Here is a 14823-nt window from a genome sequence, read left to right on the forward strand (position 1 = left end):
TTGTCTTTTGTCTGTTTATTACAACATGGAGTCTAATTTCATAGGCTAGTAACATGACCGTTTCTGTAGAAAAATAGAATACCCTAAAGCTGAAAGATCCTGATGTCCTAAGACATCCATGAACTGTTTAGGAAATTACTGTGTTTACAGTAATTATTATTTCTTACTCTAAAAGGAGTTCTACCATCTTGTTCTCTGTAGGTTAACCAGCCAATATTGGTGAAGATTAATATCTCATAATCATAATTTATCTTAGATTAATGAAACAAGCTATGCAGTTGAGATATAGGAATTAGCTTTGAGCTGAACCAAAGATTCTCAAAAACTGGTAATCGATTCTGAGTTGAAAGAAGAAATCTATGATCAGAAAAGGAAACTATAGCTTCCATACTGAGCTCTGTGGGACTCTTTTGCCAACCCCTACTATATACCAAGTAGACAAAGAATTGTATAGTGTGTTTGAACAGAAATTTCCTGTGTTTATGTCAAGGCTAAAATAAAACCTGCTGTTTAGACAAAACCTGGTTCTTGTACTGCATATTCATGGTACCCAGGTTCCACTATTACACCCAGGCTTCCAAATGAAGGAAATAAACACTTAAAAGTCATTTATCATGAGTTTATTGAATGTCTACCCACTTTAAGGCTTTGAGCATGCAACTGAACATAATGGGAAAATGCCTGCTCCCACAGCTTACACTTTAATGGTAGGAAGCAGACAAACGGGGTAATTTCTGCTCCTAGGATATGCAAAGGAGAGCAAAACATTTTAGAAACTTGCCAAAATCAATGAAATCTTTTTGCTGGGCCAAATTGATTGTTTTGAGTTAAAAATTTGGACAGTAGATCAGTCAAAAATATTTCTCTAAAAGCTCCTGTTAAATACTTCAGCATTTACAAAAACACCTGGACTTTTGTAATGAGCAGCTGTTCTCTCACCTGTATTTAACAGATATTTCACTTGCCATGTTGGTTCCAACTCTTTTTTTTCTTTAAATAAGTTTAAACAGAAGAAGTTGAAGCCCTCTTTATCCACTTTGTCATTTGATTCCCTTACGACTCTTCAGAAGTAACCATCCCTTATGCCTGTTTTCACTCTTGCTGCATATCTTGTAAGCATTCAAGCCCTTGTGGTGTTAGGAATTATGGAATTCAGTCCTTCATTCGTGAAATAGTTACATACATTTAGTGTTTGTGAAACACACAATGGTATTGCACATGTACACTTACGTAACTTGCTTTTTTACATTTTGATTAACCCTGTTGAACAAGTCCAACTCATTTTAACTGCTCTGTGTTAAGTTTCCATTTTAAGGACATACCAAAAATGTGTTTTAGTAGTGTAGTGAGCCTCCTTGGTTACATTTAGGTTTTGTTTTACTATTTACAAATAGAAGCATCTACATAAAGCTGAAGCCTCAAGAGAATAATATGAAACATGAAAGCTCAGCAAAGTGACTTGGTACAACATTAATACACAGAAAACAGCAACTGGTAATATACACAAACAGCCAGATTTGCCAGAAAAAGTAAGGTCCTATTTATAAGAGCAGTAACAAAAATTCTTATAAATAAAAAATATAAAGAAGCTATGGTTCTGGCATATACTGAAAAAGATCATAAGATGTCAAGATAAATACCCTAATACATATGGAACAATATTGGATAAAATAATTCAGATTGATGAAGGAAGAGATTATTCCTTGAGTGGTATTGGGATAATGGGCAATCAAATGGATAAAAAGAAGTTGTATGCTTTCCATGAGAAGAGTCAGATTAGCTGGATGTTGAATTTTATCAAAAGCATTTTCTGCATCTATTGAGGTAATCAATTTTTATTCAATTTTTTCACGTGATTTTAAAATTAATTTTTAATTAAAAAATATAAACATAATTTCTGGTCAAAGGGATGGAAATTTTATACATCCTTATAGCTTTCATTTCCTTTTTTTCAAATTGTCTTGTGATGACTTACAGATTCATCAGTTCAGCGTTCCTGGGACAATAGTGACTATCTTAGTTTCATTTCTTCCTTGGAAGATTTACCTTGTGGCTACAAATCCTAACAGAGTCTTCTGGGAGAATCATATGGTCCTGATAGGGGTAGTCACTATCATTTCAGTTTTAAAAATGGCACTTTAAAACAGACCTCAACTTGGCAGGGAGGTAGGGGGAGTGGAGAAGCTCTTTACTTAAGGAAGATACTGCTATTTTCTCAATTTTTCTCATTTCCGTATGGCATGGATGAAAGCTTCCAAATTCCACTAGTCAGATCAGATCAGTTGCTCAGCCGTGTCCGACTGTTTGCTACCGCATGAATTGCAGCACGCCAGGCCTCCCTGTCCATCACCAACTCCCGGAGTTCACTCAGACTCACGTCCATCGAGTCAGTGATGCCATCCAGCCATCTCATCCTCTGTCGTCCCCTTCTCCTCTTGCCCCCAATCCCTCCCAGCATCAGAGTCTTTTCCAATGAGTCAACTCTTCGCATGAGGTGGCCAAAGTACTGGAGTTTCAGCTTTAGCACCATTCCTTCCAAAGAAATCCCAGGGCTGATCTCCTTCAGAATGGACTAGTTGGATCTCCTTGCAGTCCAAGGGACTCTCAAGAGTCTTCTCCAGCACCACAGTTCAAAAGCATCAATTCTTCGGCACTCAGCCTTCTTCACAGTCCAACTCTCACATCCATATATGACCACAGGAAAAACCATAGCCTTGACTAGACGAACCTTTGTTGGCAAAGTAATGTCTCTGCTTTAGAATACGCTGTCTAGATTGGTCATAACTTTCCTTCCAAGGAGTAAGTGTCTTTTAATTTCATGGCTGCAGTCACCATCTGCAGTGATTTTGGAGCCCAGAAAAATAGTCTGACACTGTTTCCACTGTTTCCCCATCTATTTCCCGTGAAGTGATGGGACAAGATGCCATGATCTTTGTTTTCTGAATGTTGAGCTTTAAGCCAACTTTTTCACTCTCCTCTTTCACTTTCATCAAGAGGCTTTTTAGTTCCTCTTCACTTTCTGCCATAAGGGTGGTGTCATCTGCATATCTGAGGTTATTGATATTTCTCCCGGCAATCTTGATTCCAGCTTGTGTTTCTTCCAGTCCAACGTTTCTCATGATGTACTCTGCATAGAAGTTAAATAAACAGGGTGACAATATACAGCCTTGACATACTCCTTTTCCTATTTGGAACCAGTCTATTGTTCCATGTCCAGTTCTAACTGTTGCTTCCTGACCTGCATACAAATTTCTCAAGAGGCAGATCAGGTGGTCTGGTATTCCCGTGTCTTTTAGAATTTTCCACAGTTTATTGGGATCCACACAGTCAAAGGCTTTGACATAGTCAATAAAGCAGAAATAGATGTTTTTCTGGAACTCTCTTGCTTTTTCCATGATCCAGCGGATATTGGCAATTTGATCTCTGGTTCCTCTGCCTTTTCTAAAACCAGCTTGAACATCAGGAAGTTCACGGTTCACATATTGCTGAAGCCTGGCTTGGAGAATTTTGAGCATTACTTTACTAGCGTGTGAGATCAGTGCAATTGTGTGATAGTTTGATCATTCTTTGGCATTGCCTTTCTTTGGGATTGGAATGAAAACTGACCTTTTCCAGTCCTGTGGCCACTGCTGAGTTTTCCAAATGTGCTGGCATATTGAGTGAAGCACTTTCACAGCATCATCTTTCAGGATTTGGAATAGCTCAACTGGAATTCTATCACCTCCACTAGCTTTGTTCGTAGTGATGCTTTCTAAGGCCCACTTGACTTCACATTCCAGGATGTCTGGCTCTAGGTCAGTGATCACACCATCGTGATTATCTGGGTCGTGAAGATCTTTTTTGTACAGTTCTTCTGTGTATTCGTGCCACCTCTTCTTAATATCTTCTGCTTCTGTTAGGTCCATACCATTTCTGTCCTTTATTGAGCCCATCTTTGCATGAAATGTTCCTTTGGTATCTCTGATTTTCTTGAAAAGATCTCTAGTCTGTCCCATTCTGTTGTTTTCCTCTATTTCTTTGCATTGACTGCTGAAGAAGGCTTTCTTATCTCTTCTTGCTATTCTTTGGAACTCTGCATTCAGATGTTTGTATCTTTCCTTTTCTCCTTTTGCTTTTTGCTTCTCTTCGTTTCACAGCTATTTGTAAGGCCTCCCCAGACAGCCATTTTGCTTTTTTGTATTTCTTTTCTATGGGGATGGTCTTGATCCCTGTCTCCTGTACAATGTCAAACCTCAGTCCATAGTTCATCAGGCACTCTATCTATCAGATCTAGGCCCTTAAATCTATTTCTCACTTCCACTGTATAATCAAGGGATTTGATTTAGGTCATACCTGAATGGTCTAGTGGTTTTCCCTACATTCTTCAATTTAAGTCTGAATTTGGCAATAAGCAGTTCATGGTCTGAGCCACAGTCAGCTCCTGGTCTTGTTTTTGCTGACTGTATAGAGCTTCTCCATCTTTGGCTGCAAAGAATATAATCAATCTGATTTCAGTGTTAACCATCTGGTGATGTCCATGTATAAAGTCTTCTCTTGTGTTGTTGGAGGTAGTTAATAACTAATGCTACTAGCTTTCTGTCAATAGGAGATGCTTTGAAGTTCTTAGAGTGGAGTAATTTGCCTTCATCTTCTGATTGATGTGGCTTCAGTAAAATTACTACTGAAGCTTCTCTGATACCGGGATTCATAATGTTTCTTATTGTATTGTGATATAAATGACATGGATTTTCAAGGTTTTATGAGAAAACTTCAATTTGTATGCTATCACAAGTAATAATTTTTGATTGTTTAAGATCCTTTTTTCTTCACAATCTTGTGCAAGTTACTAACTTCTCTGTGTCTTAATTGCTTCTTAACTTAAAATGAGGAAAATAATAGTAGTCCTCACCTCATTAAGGCTGTTGAGGATTGAGTTGATACAGTTAATGCTGTTAACTACTACTGTTGTTATGTCAGGTAAACAGAGATAGATGGGACCAGAACTGTGAGGGAAGTCTTAAATCTTCAAGTGTTATTTAAACATCAAAAATTGCTTCTGAGCCTTGTGTTTGAGTTTGATGCCTACTAGTACCAAAATACTAGGCCATGGTGGATAGGGAAACAATCTTTTGAGAACTAGTTTCAGCAAGGAATCTGTTAACATTTGGTAAATTTAGGGGGATCTTAGTGTCCCTGCAGTTAATTCACTGAACAGTAATCTGTCAAGCAAAATGGTTGTGAATGGATTATGGAAAAAATTAAACTATTAAATTGTTGTTGTCTGTTTACATGAGTAGCAATATTAATGTGAAGTAATAATCCTCAGAAGGGTTACAATATAAAGAAGCCACTCAACAGTTGCTGCATTTTCTCCAACTTGCCACAAGATGGCAGATGTTCCATTGTTTAAATTTTTTTTTCTATTTTTTTGTGCATTTTCTCCTGTTGTCGCTTGATGGTCCATTGAACACGCTGAGTAACACTCATTGACAAGTTCTTTTGAATGCAGTGTTAAGACTCCATACCATTTGAATTAAGCTACAGTGTAGTTTACTGATTGGAATTTTTCTTTAGGTAGAACAATTAGAATACTAATTCCTGAGTTTTACATCCATAAAACAGTAGAGTGTATCTGGTAGTAAATGTTATTTGTGACTTTTCTAGTCAAAAGTAGAATGGAAATGAATATTAGAGCCAGAGTAGTTTTCTATTTTGGTTGGGAATGGAATCATTTAAGATACACAATAGAAGAGAAGGAATGAAATTTGATTCTAAAAAATGTAGTTCAGTATATAGTGAAGTTCATATGCAGGGATACTGGACTGCATATGAAATAGTTCCACAGCATTTGTTACTAAACGAAGTACCTAACCTCTTTGATCTTTGAAATTATGAAACTTTGAAGTATTATGATTAGGATATTAGTTAATCCTGGTGGAATAAATTATAAAGGAGAACTGAACTTGGTTAAGTTGTTATTTGCTCTTTACTTAAGAATGTTTACTCCAAATGTTGATAAAATATGTACATGTACATTTATTTCTAAAATAACATGAATAGTAAAATTCTGGATTGGTAAATTTTTTTTCCAGGACCACCTTGTAACCAATGGTATGTGTTTGAGAGTAAGTTCAACAAAGTAATGATTGAAATCTAAGACTAATCTCTCAAGTTATGAATTTTGGTTCTATTGGTAAATCAGAAGCTTCTGGCTTCTCTTCTGTATTCTTTAACTTAGTTATCTTTTTTGTTTCTTCAGAAATCAACATTTCAAGGGTGACCTTCCTATACAGTAATTGCCTGATATGCAGGAAAAGTTTTTCAGTAAACAAATACCAACAAAAGGTCACTGCATTCTGGCAACTAGTAAACTGAATGTTTGACTTAAGAGACAAGTGTTTCTCCTTTTGCCTTTTTTAATTGCATTTTTGCTGTGTCTCAGGTGAGAAACACTTCAAAAATCTCCTTATTCTGTAGTCTAGCTGGAAAGTTCAAACATGGGTCACCTTTGATTGAATTCTAGGTGGGACTGAGCTATTAAGGGCACCCTAGTGTGCTCCTTTGCTAGATAACAGCCTTCCAGGTACAAGAAAGGAAGACCTACATCTCATCAGCCTTTCAGAAGTGGTCTGAAATGGGCTGAATTCTAATTTCTGAAGGATCCACCTGATGTGGACATACTCTATCTTCCAGTAAAAGATTTTTCTCTACAATCTGAAGTTCAAACTGTTACTAGCTATCCTCTTCCCCGTTAATCAATGGCAAATCTCTTTTTGGTGAATTGTAAGAAGTATATTATTTTTAGACATATTTAGTTGTATAATGTTCACATGTACTAGGCTTAGGTGCAATTTCTGTGCTGTTCCTTTTAGATGGTGAGTACGTTTTGGAAATCTCAAATTAATCTCAAATTTGGAAATCTGAGATACCTTGAAGTAAATGGTAAAGCATTGGGGTTTCTTAATGACTCAATGCCATCGTATTTCTAGAGTTAGAAAACATTGTAAGTTCATTTTATCTCAGATCTATTTCTAAATATGATGGGCAATAAATCTGAACTTCCAGGTATGCACCACAGATCCTAAAAGTTATTTCATGGTGAACAGCCTCATCTCTAGCCTTTTTTGTGCTTCTTACTTGGCCTGTTCAAAGCACCAGCACCACTTAGAGCAGCAGCAGGTAAAGAGCAGTGCTCTAGAAATCACAAATGTGGAGTAGACCCCAGCTTTACATTATTTATTGAAATATTATTTACTTTATTGTTTTGGCCTCGTCATTTAAATTGCTATGCCTCGCTTTACTAATCTATGAAACTGGTCAGGTAACAGTTGACAAATACTTTGCTTTTCCATCATGTCTCTTCTTTTACTTGGGGTAGACATTACAAATTGATCTTTCTTTTCTGGCCTTAAAATCCTTCTCAACCCAGATAGCCATTACAGTTAATCAGAGATGGCATTAAATATGAAATGCTTTTGCCATCTCTGGCTGAAAGATCTTTCAAGTCCAAAATTAATAGTATGTCTTTTTGTTTTTTGTTTTTTTTTTTGAATGTGTAGGGAAATATTCTGGTTTTGTAGAGCCAGCACCACACCTGTGTTCACAGGGCAGCGCTGTCACTTAAAAGTTTAAGGATTCCCTGCTTTCCTAAAAAAGTTTCTCAAAGCCTGGTAATTATAGATATTATGTAAAAACAGCTGTGTTTGCTGCTGTCTGGTCTCATTCCAGTAGCGAATCAATGCGGATGATTTGTCAGTCTTCCCAATCTTTAGTAGCACTGAGGTGGGTTTGTGGTGCTGTTGCTGTTCCTTTGTGGGTTTTTTTGTTTGTTTTTTATTTTTTAATTTTTTTTTATTTTTTTTAACAATAATCAGTCCTAGCAATCATGTACACATACGAATACACAGTCTCACATCCCATAGCTATATATTCCTAAAATACAAACTTTTTAAACTTCAAAATAGAACAGAAGTCCTGATTAAAATTAGACATGATGTCTTTTTTATCAATGAGAAATCAAATATTAATATGTTTTCTTTTTATCTTTTTTTTTTTCTTTTTAACCCTCCTCCCTCCTCCCTCCCCATACCATCCCTCTGGGTCGTCCCAGTGCACCAGCCCCAAGCATCCAGCATCGTGCATTGAACCTGGACTGGCATCTCGTTTCATACATGACATTTCACATGTTTCAATGCCATTCTCCCAAATCTTCCCACCCTCTCCCTCTCCCACAGAGTCCATAAGCCTGTTCTATACATCAGTGTCTCTTTTGCTGTCTCGTATACAGGGTTATCGTTACCATCTTTCTAAATTCCATATATATGCGTTACTATACTGTATTGGTGTTTTTCCTTCTGGCTTACTTCACTCTGTATAATAGGCTCCAGTTTCATCCACCTCATTAGAACTGATTCAAATGTATTCTTTTTAATGGCTGAGTAATACTCCATTGTATATATGTACCACAGCTTTTTTATCCATTCATCTGCTGATGTACATCTAGGTTGCTTCCATGTCCTGGCTATTATAAACAGTGCTGCGATGAACACTGGGGTACACGTGTCTCTTTCCCTTCTGGTTTCCTCAGTGTGTATGCCCAGCAGTGGGATTGCTGGATCATAAGGCAGTTCTATTTCCAGTTTTTTAAGGAATCTCCACACTGTTCTCCATAGTGGCTGTACTAGTTTGCATTCCCACCAACAGTGTAAGAGGGTTCCCTTTTCTCCACACCCTCTCCAGCATTTATTATTTGTAGACTTTTGGATCGCAGCCATTCTGACTGGTGTGAAATGGTATCTCATAGTGGTTTTGATTTGCATTTCTCTGATAATGAGTGATGTTGAGCATCTTTTCATGTGTTTGTTAGCCATCTGTATCTTTTTGTTTTTTTAAATAATAGGTATGCAGTATATTTATTGGTTGTTGAATATAATATACTTACTATCAATTCTTTTTTAACAGCAGCCTTTCCCTCATACCTAAACATTTACCCATAGAGGTTAATTTTTAAATTTTTATATCAATTCATTATTCCAAAAATTGCTATTGGAAAAATATAAAAGTCGAAAAAACGGCTTCCCTGGTGGCTCAGTGGTAGAGAATCCGCCTGCCAATGCAGGAGACATGGGTTTGATCCCTGACCTGGGAAGATCCCATGTGCTTCGGAGCACAAGCCTGTGCACCACAACTATTGAGCCTATGATCTAGAGCCCAGGAGGTGCAACTGCTGAGCCCATGTGCCACAGTTACTGAAACCTGTGCACCCTAGAACCTGAGCTCCATAACAAAAGAAGCCACCTCAATGAGAAGCCCAAGCTCCACAGCTAGAGAGCAGCTCCCACTTGCCTCAACTAGAGAAAAGCCTGCGCAGCAATGAAGACCCAGCACAAACTAATTTTTTTTTTAAGTCACATACAATTTATGCCCCTCTCAAAAAAGTTACAGAGACCAAAGATTGCCTGTGCCAGAGTCTAATCATGAGAGAAAACCACAATGTGATTTGAACATGACAAGTTTTATATGCTATGCTATGCTATGCTAAGTCACTTCAGTCGTGTCCAACTGTGTGTGACCCCGTAGACGGCAGCCTACCAGGCACCCTGTCCCTGGGATTCTCCAGGCAAGAACACTGGAGTGGATTGCCATTTCCTTCTCCAATGCATGAAAGTGAAAAGTGAAAGTGAAGTCGCTCAGTCGTGTCCTACTCTTAGAGACCCCATGGACTGCAGCCTACCAGGCTCCTCTGTCCATGGGATTTTCCAGGCAAGAGTACTGGAGTGGGGTGCCATTGCCTTCTCCGAAGTTTTATATAATCATTAATTATAACAAAATTAGACTAATGAAGGATTCTCCACTGAAAACTAGGGAGACTTAAAAAAAAAGGTAAAAAAGAACAGATATAAGGAGAGGCCATTGGCCCTGAGAGTATCCCAAGATGAGCCCACCACCTGACCCAAGACTGAGACCCAGATTCTGGAGAGGACACATCTATGGCTCTCTGGCTGGCAGAGAAGTCACTGGGGATTGCATGGATGGAACTTGCTGGGAATCCACCCTCCAACAGTTGCTAGAAATTCTCCTAAGGTGGTAGGGAGATGCTGCTGCCCATTGTGTGATGGGTCCACGTGCCAGAGAACTGATTGGTGATGCAGGAGCCAGGTGCCAGAGAAGCCATTCACGCTGCAAGAACCTGCGGAGAAGAGCACACTGGAACCAGAGAAGCTCCTCCTCCAGCGCCTTTTATTGACACTTGGTATTGTGCCAGCTGGCAAAGTAGAAGTATTTAAAAATCAACTCTAGCATTGTGGTGCAGCCAATAAAGGATCTATTTGGAACTGAGAGGAAATAAACTCATAACTGGCCTGATCTTCTTCCCAAAGGACCCTGGCAAGAGCTATTCTTTGTAATGGAGTGGTAACAAAACTTGTTTTAGAACACTTGCTGAAGCCAGGTAACATTGGAGTAGCTGTAACTACTTAATGCTTAGTAAAGCTGTATAAGGTAGTATAAAGATCACTACTTACTGTTTTTTTGGCCTTGGACAAGTTTCCCAAGCTCTGAGCCTCAGTTTTCTCATTTATAAAATGGAAATAATATTAATTTCGGATAGATATAAAGGTTAAAGAGGAGATTGTCTCTGGTCCTTCTTAAAACCACTAATATATTTTTTTTGTTTCTCAGATTCTCAATCATGTCCCACTCTGCAAGCCCATGGACTGTAGCCTGCCTGGCTCCCCTGTCCTTGGGATTCAGCAAGTAAGAATACTGGAGTGGGGTGCCATTTCCTCCTCCAAGGGATCTTCCTGACTTAGGGATTGAACCCGCATCTCTTATATCTCCTGCGTTGGCAGGCAGATTCTTTATCACTAGCACCACCTGGAAAGCCCAATAAAATATAAAAAGGAGCAAAAACTAAGTCCAAAAGGAGAATGGAAGTGGATACCACAGCAAAAAGAGAAAAATGATCATTTTGAAAAGTTACAGAAAGTGGTGACTGGAACCAACTCCTACAAGGATGAAAGTCAGGAAGCAGTGAACTCCAGAAAGGCTTAGAATGGGAAGCATCACTGAAAGCTGCAGTGCTGAATGAGAATGAAAACGGGAAAACTGTGATGTCTTCAAGAGGATCAGCTTGATCTCCCTAGCCTGAGAAGCCCAACAGGCACCCCTGTCCTCCACCCCAACAGAAGAGGTTTGCCCTCTACAAAAGCTGGACCAGATTGGCTCTGGGCTCAGAAACAGAAGACCTGAGGTGACACCCTGAAAAAATGAAAGCCTTAATGCTAAACTGTGAGACCCGCTGTGTCTCAGTATAGATCTCCTCATGCTTATAATTCTTGGAGAGCATTGAGCTTATTAGATTTGTTTGTAGATTCATGTATTTCAGCAAATTTGAAAAGGCCAACAAAACTGACAGTTTTAACTCAGCTGACTAAGAGAAAGAGAATGCATAAATAATTAAAATCAGCAATGTAAGTGCAGACATTGCTAGCAAACTTACAGAAAAAAAAGAGGATTATAAGAGAATACTATGAAGAATCATATGCCAACAATTTAGTAAACTAGAAGGTAGGGATAAATTCCTAGAAATACACAAATTATCAAATCTGACTTAGAAAATCTCAATAGATATAGCAAATAAAGGGGATTGAATCAGTTCAACAACAACAACAACCCAACCTCCCTACAAAGAAAAGTCTAGGACCAGATGACTTCACTGGCGAATCCCACCAAACATTTAAAGAAGAATTAATGCCAATACCTCTCAAACTCTTCCAAAAAGTAGAAGAGGAAGGAGCACAGTATCTCATCCTTGAACCCAGTCTTTCTCTGATACCAAAGCCAGATGAAAATATAAGAAAAAACTACAAACAAATATATATATATATATATATATATAAGTGTGTGTGTGTGTTAGTTATATATATATTATATAATTATATATTAGTATTGTGTGTGTGTATATATATATATATATAGTGAAATGTTATAGGAATGCAGTACTAATACAATGTGGATGAACCCTGAAAACATTACAGTGAGTGAAAGAAGCCTGATACACAGGATCACAGATCATATGATTCCATTTATATGAAATATCAAGAATAGGTAAATTGTTAGATAATGCAAACTAGTGGTTACTAGGGTAGAGGGGGAATTTGGAAATAAGTGCTTAATGGGTATGAGATTTCCTTTGGAGGTGATGAAAATGTTCTAGAACTGGATAGAAGTGATGGTGGCACAACATTGCAAATGCACTAAATGCCACTAAATTGTTTGCTTTAAAATGCTCAATTCTATGTTATGTGAATTTTGCCTCAAAAAAAAAAAAAAATCTACATTTCTGTTAGACTCTCTTCTGAATATTTCTTATAGCGTTCACAGTACTGGCCCTAAATCTAATCTAATCTACCTTCTAGTCTCATGAAAGAGGCAGCATTAGATAAGCCAACAAGTAGACAATTATGTGGTTATGATTGTGGTCAGTGCTATATACAACAGAAAAAGGTGTGGCATAAGAAGAATATGAAGAAATTGAGTTAGATTGAGAAGTGAGGGATAGAGGCTGTCAGGAACGTCTATCTAAGAAAGTAACTTTTCAATTGAGAGCTAAAGAATGATTAAGAGGGTCTTACCTGGTGGTGAAGAATCTGCCTCCGAAGGCAGGGGAAGCAGGCTCAATCCCTAATCAGGGAACTAAGATGCCACATGCTGCAGGGCAATTAAGCCCTTGTACCACAACTAGAGAAGCCTGCATGCTGCAAAGAAGACCCAGAGCAGCCCCCACCCCCCAAAAAAGGAAGGAAGAAACAGCTTTGTAAATCAAATATACTTCAGTATAAAATGAAAATTAAATTGAATTTAAAAATAAAGAATGAATAGAAAGTGTCCTAGTGAGGAGTTAGGTATTACAGACTCCAGACAGAGAAGGCAGCATGCCTAGTGTCCTGCAGCAGAGAAGAGCTCGTACATGTGAGAAATGCAAAGAGTGGCCCAGCTCGGGCCCAGTGAGTGCCCTGAGTGACCTCAGTCAGTCCCTTGAGGGGCACAAGAGTTGCTCAGCGCTGTGTGGACACCCTTCAGTCTGCTCAGACTCTGACAATCCACTTCAAGTCTCCTGGAGGTGTGGGTAATTTCCTTGACTCTGCCCTGTCTAGTAAATTTTTCAAATCAATTTTTTTCAGAAAGAGAAGGTAAAGAAAAGAAAGAAGGGGAGCAAAAGATCAAAATTGGAGTCTTGTCTCTGCCACTATTAGTACTTAATTTAAGGTAAGTTATTTACTGTTGTTATTCCATAATTAATCAGTTCATTGGCTAATTAATTATCTTGTAGGGAGAAAAAGATGTCCTGTGGTCAGTAAATTAGAGAAATGTGTTGATTGGCTGAACACTTTCTGATCTTTGAATATATTCCTCTTTCCGTTTCCTATATTCAATCCGTTGGCCTTTGTTTCTTCCTTCATAATAACTTTCACTTGTGTCTATTTAAAAATCATATGTTAACATTATATACTAGGCATCTTAAAAACTATAATTTAGTCCTCACAAGAATTATATATGTTATTTCACATTCATTTTCTAAGCAGAGAAACTGAGATTTAGCGAGGTTGGATATTTTGCTTGGGGTCACAGAGCTCATACATGATTGAGCTCTGATTCAAAGCCAGTCCTTTTTAACTCTGAAGGCTGTGGTTTTCCCAGGAGCACAGGCTATTTTCTTTCCATTCTATTGCCGTAACTTCCTCATTTTCCCTATGAACAACAGCAACGGCCTCCTGGTTTGCCTTACTTCCCTCCATCCTCTCTGCTTCAATCCACACTGTCCCACACTCTACCCTGCCGCCAGGTTAATGTCTCTTAAACACATATACCCCCAAAATCAAGGTCCCAAAAAACTTCTGATTGAATCTGGCAGAGGAGAGAGCTGAGGTTCCACTGGATTCATAGAACTTTAGCTGAAGGGAAAATTTTTCTGCACCCATTAAGGTTTTCAGAGGAAAGAAAGATGATAAATTATTAGAAGAAAATGAGACAGTTAAAACCTTCCAGAGTACTTGAGGTCAGGTGGGATAGCCCTCAGGTCAGGTGGGATCTGGAGAGGCACAGGACGTGCTGAAGGGACGAGCCAGTGGTCTGCGTATCGGCCTGCTCTCTCCTCTGTACCCCACCCGACCAAGGGGAGGTGGGTCCCTCTCCATCACACAGGAGACCTGGTCTGGGAAACCTACCAACAATCCAGGATGGAAACTGCAAAAGGAAACTGATGTTTTGATTAAGCAAATATTTGAAATTATTTCATTCCAAAGAAAAATATCCCAATTAAAGTGCCAAGCATTGAGTATTCACAAACAGAAAACAGATGCAACATGTGTTCAGTTTGAAATCGACTTGGGAATAACTCTCCTGAAACTGAATGTGGACATATTTACACAATATAATTCATAACAGAGCTCTGGAAGGGTTTCTAAGAGGAGACAAAGGAGTACTATACACACATTTAGCTATCCCTGGAGTATGAGCATGTACCAAATGTAATAAATATATGTCCGCTATTTAGTTCTGCAATTTCCACATGTTTTTTAAGTGACTGCATTACTGATTACATAAGACACTAAAATCTTTTTAGAAATACGTATAATGGTAATGTTTTTAGAACCAAATTATAAGAATAATTAACAATTGGGAAATGTATTTTTTTCTACTTCTCAAGTTCATTGCTATCCTAAGAAAAAACTTCTTCCTGATTTGGAAAATGAACTTGGAGCCAAGATTTACTTTCTCTTAGGAAGGAAACTTCCATAAAGATTTTTCATCTTTTGATCCTCTTAGGAAAATGAGGTTTAT

General features: G+C 38.2%; 1 long non-coding RNA gene across 1 annotated transcript in view; it reads left to right on the top strand.

Moving 5' to 3' along the window:
* The first annotated feature begins 8782 nt into the window (after nt 1-8782).
* Nucleotides 8783-14823, top strand: part of LOC109563805 (uncharacterized) — a 52111-nt gene continuing 46070 nt past the window's right edge. The window contains exons 1-2 of the long non-coding RNA XR_011568433.1: nt 8783-10734; nt 13164-13248. This is a non-coding gene — a long non-coding RNA (uncharacterized lncRNA). The remainder of the gene's footprint in view (nt 10735-13163; nt 13249-14823) is intronic.

Source organism: Bos indicus, chromosome 9 (genome assembly GCF_029378745.1).
Source record: "Bos indicus isolate NIAB-ARS_2022 breed Sahiwal x Tharparkar chromosome 9, NIAB-ARS_B.indTharparkar_mat_pri_1.0, whole genome shotgun sequence".
Taxonomy (NCBI): Eukaryota; Metazoa; Chordata; class Mammalia; order Artiodactyla; family Bovidae; genus Bos; species Bos indicus.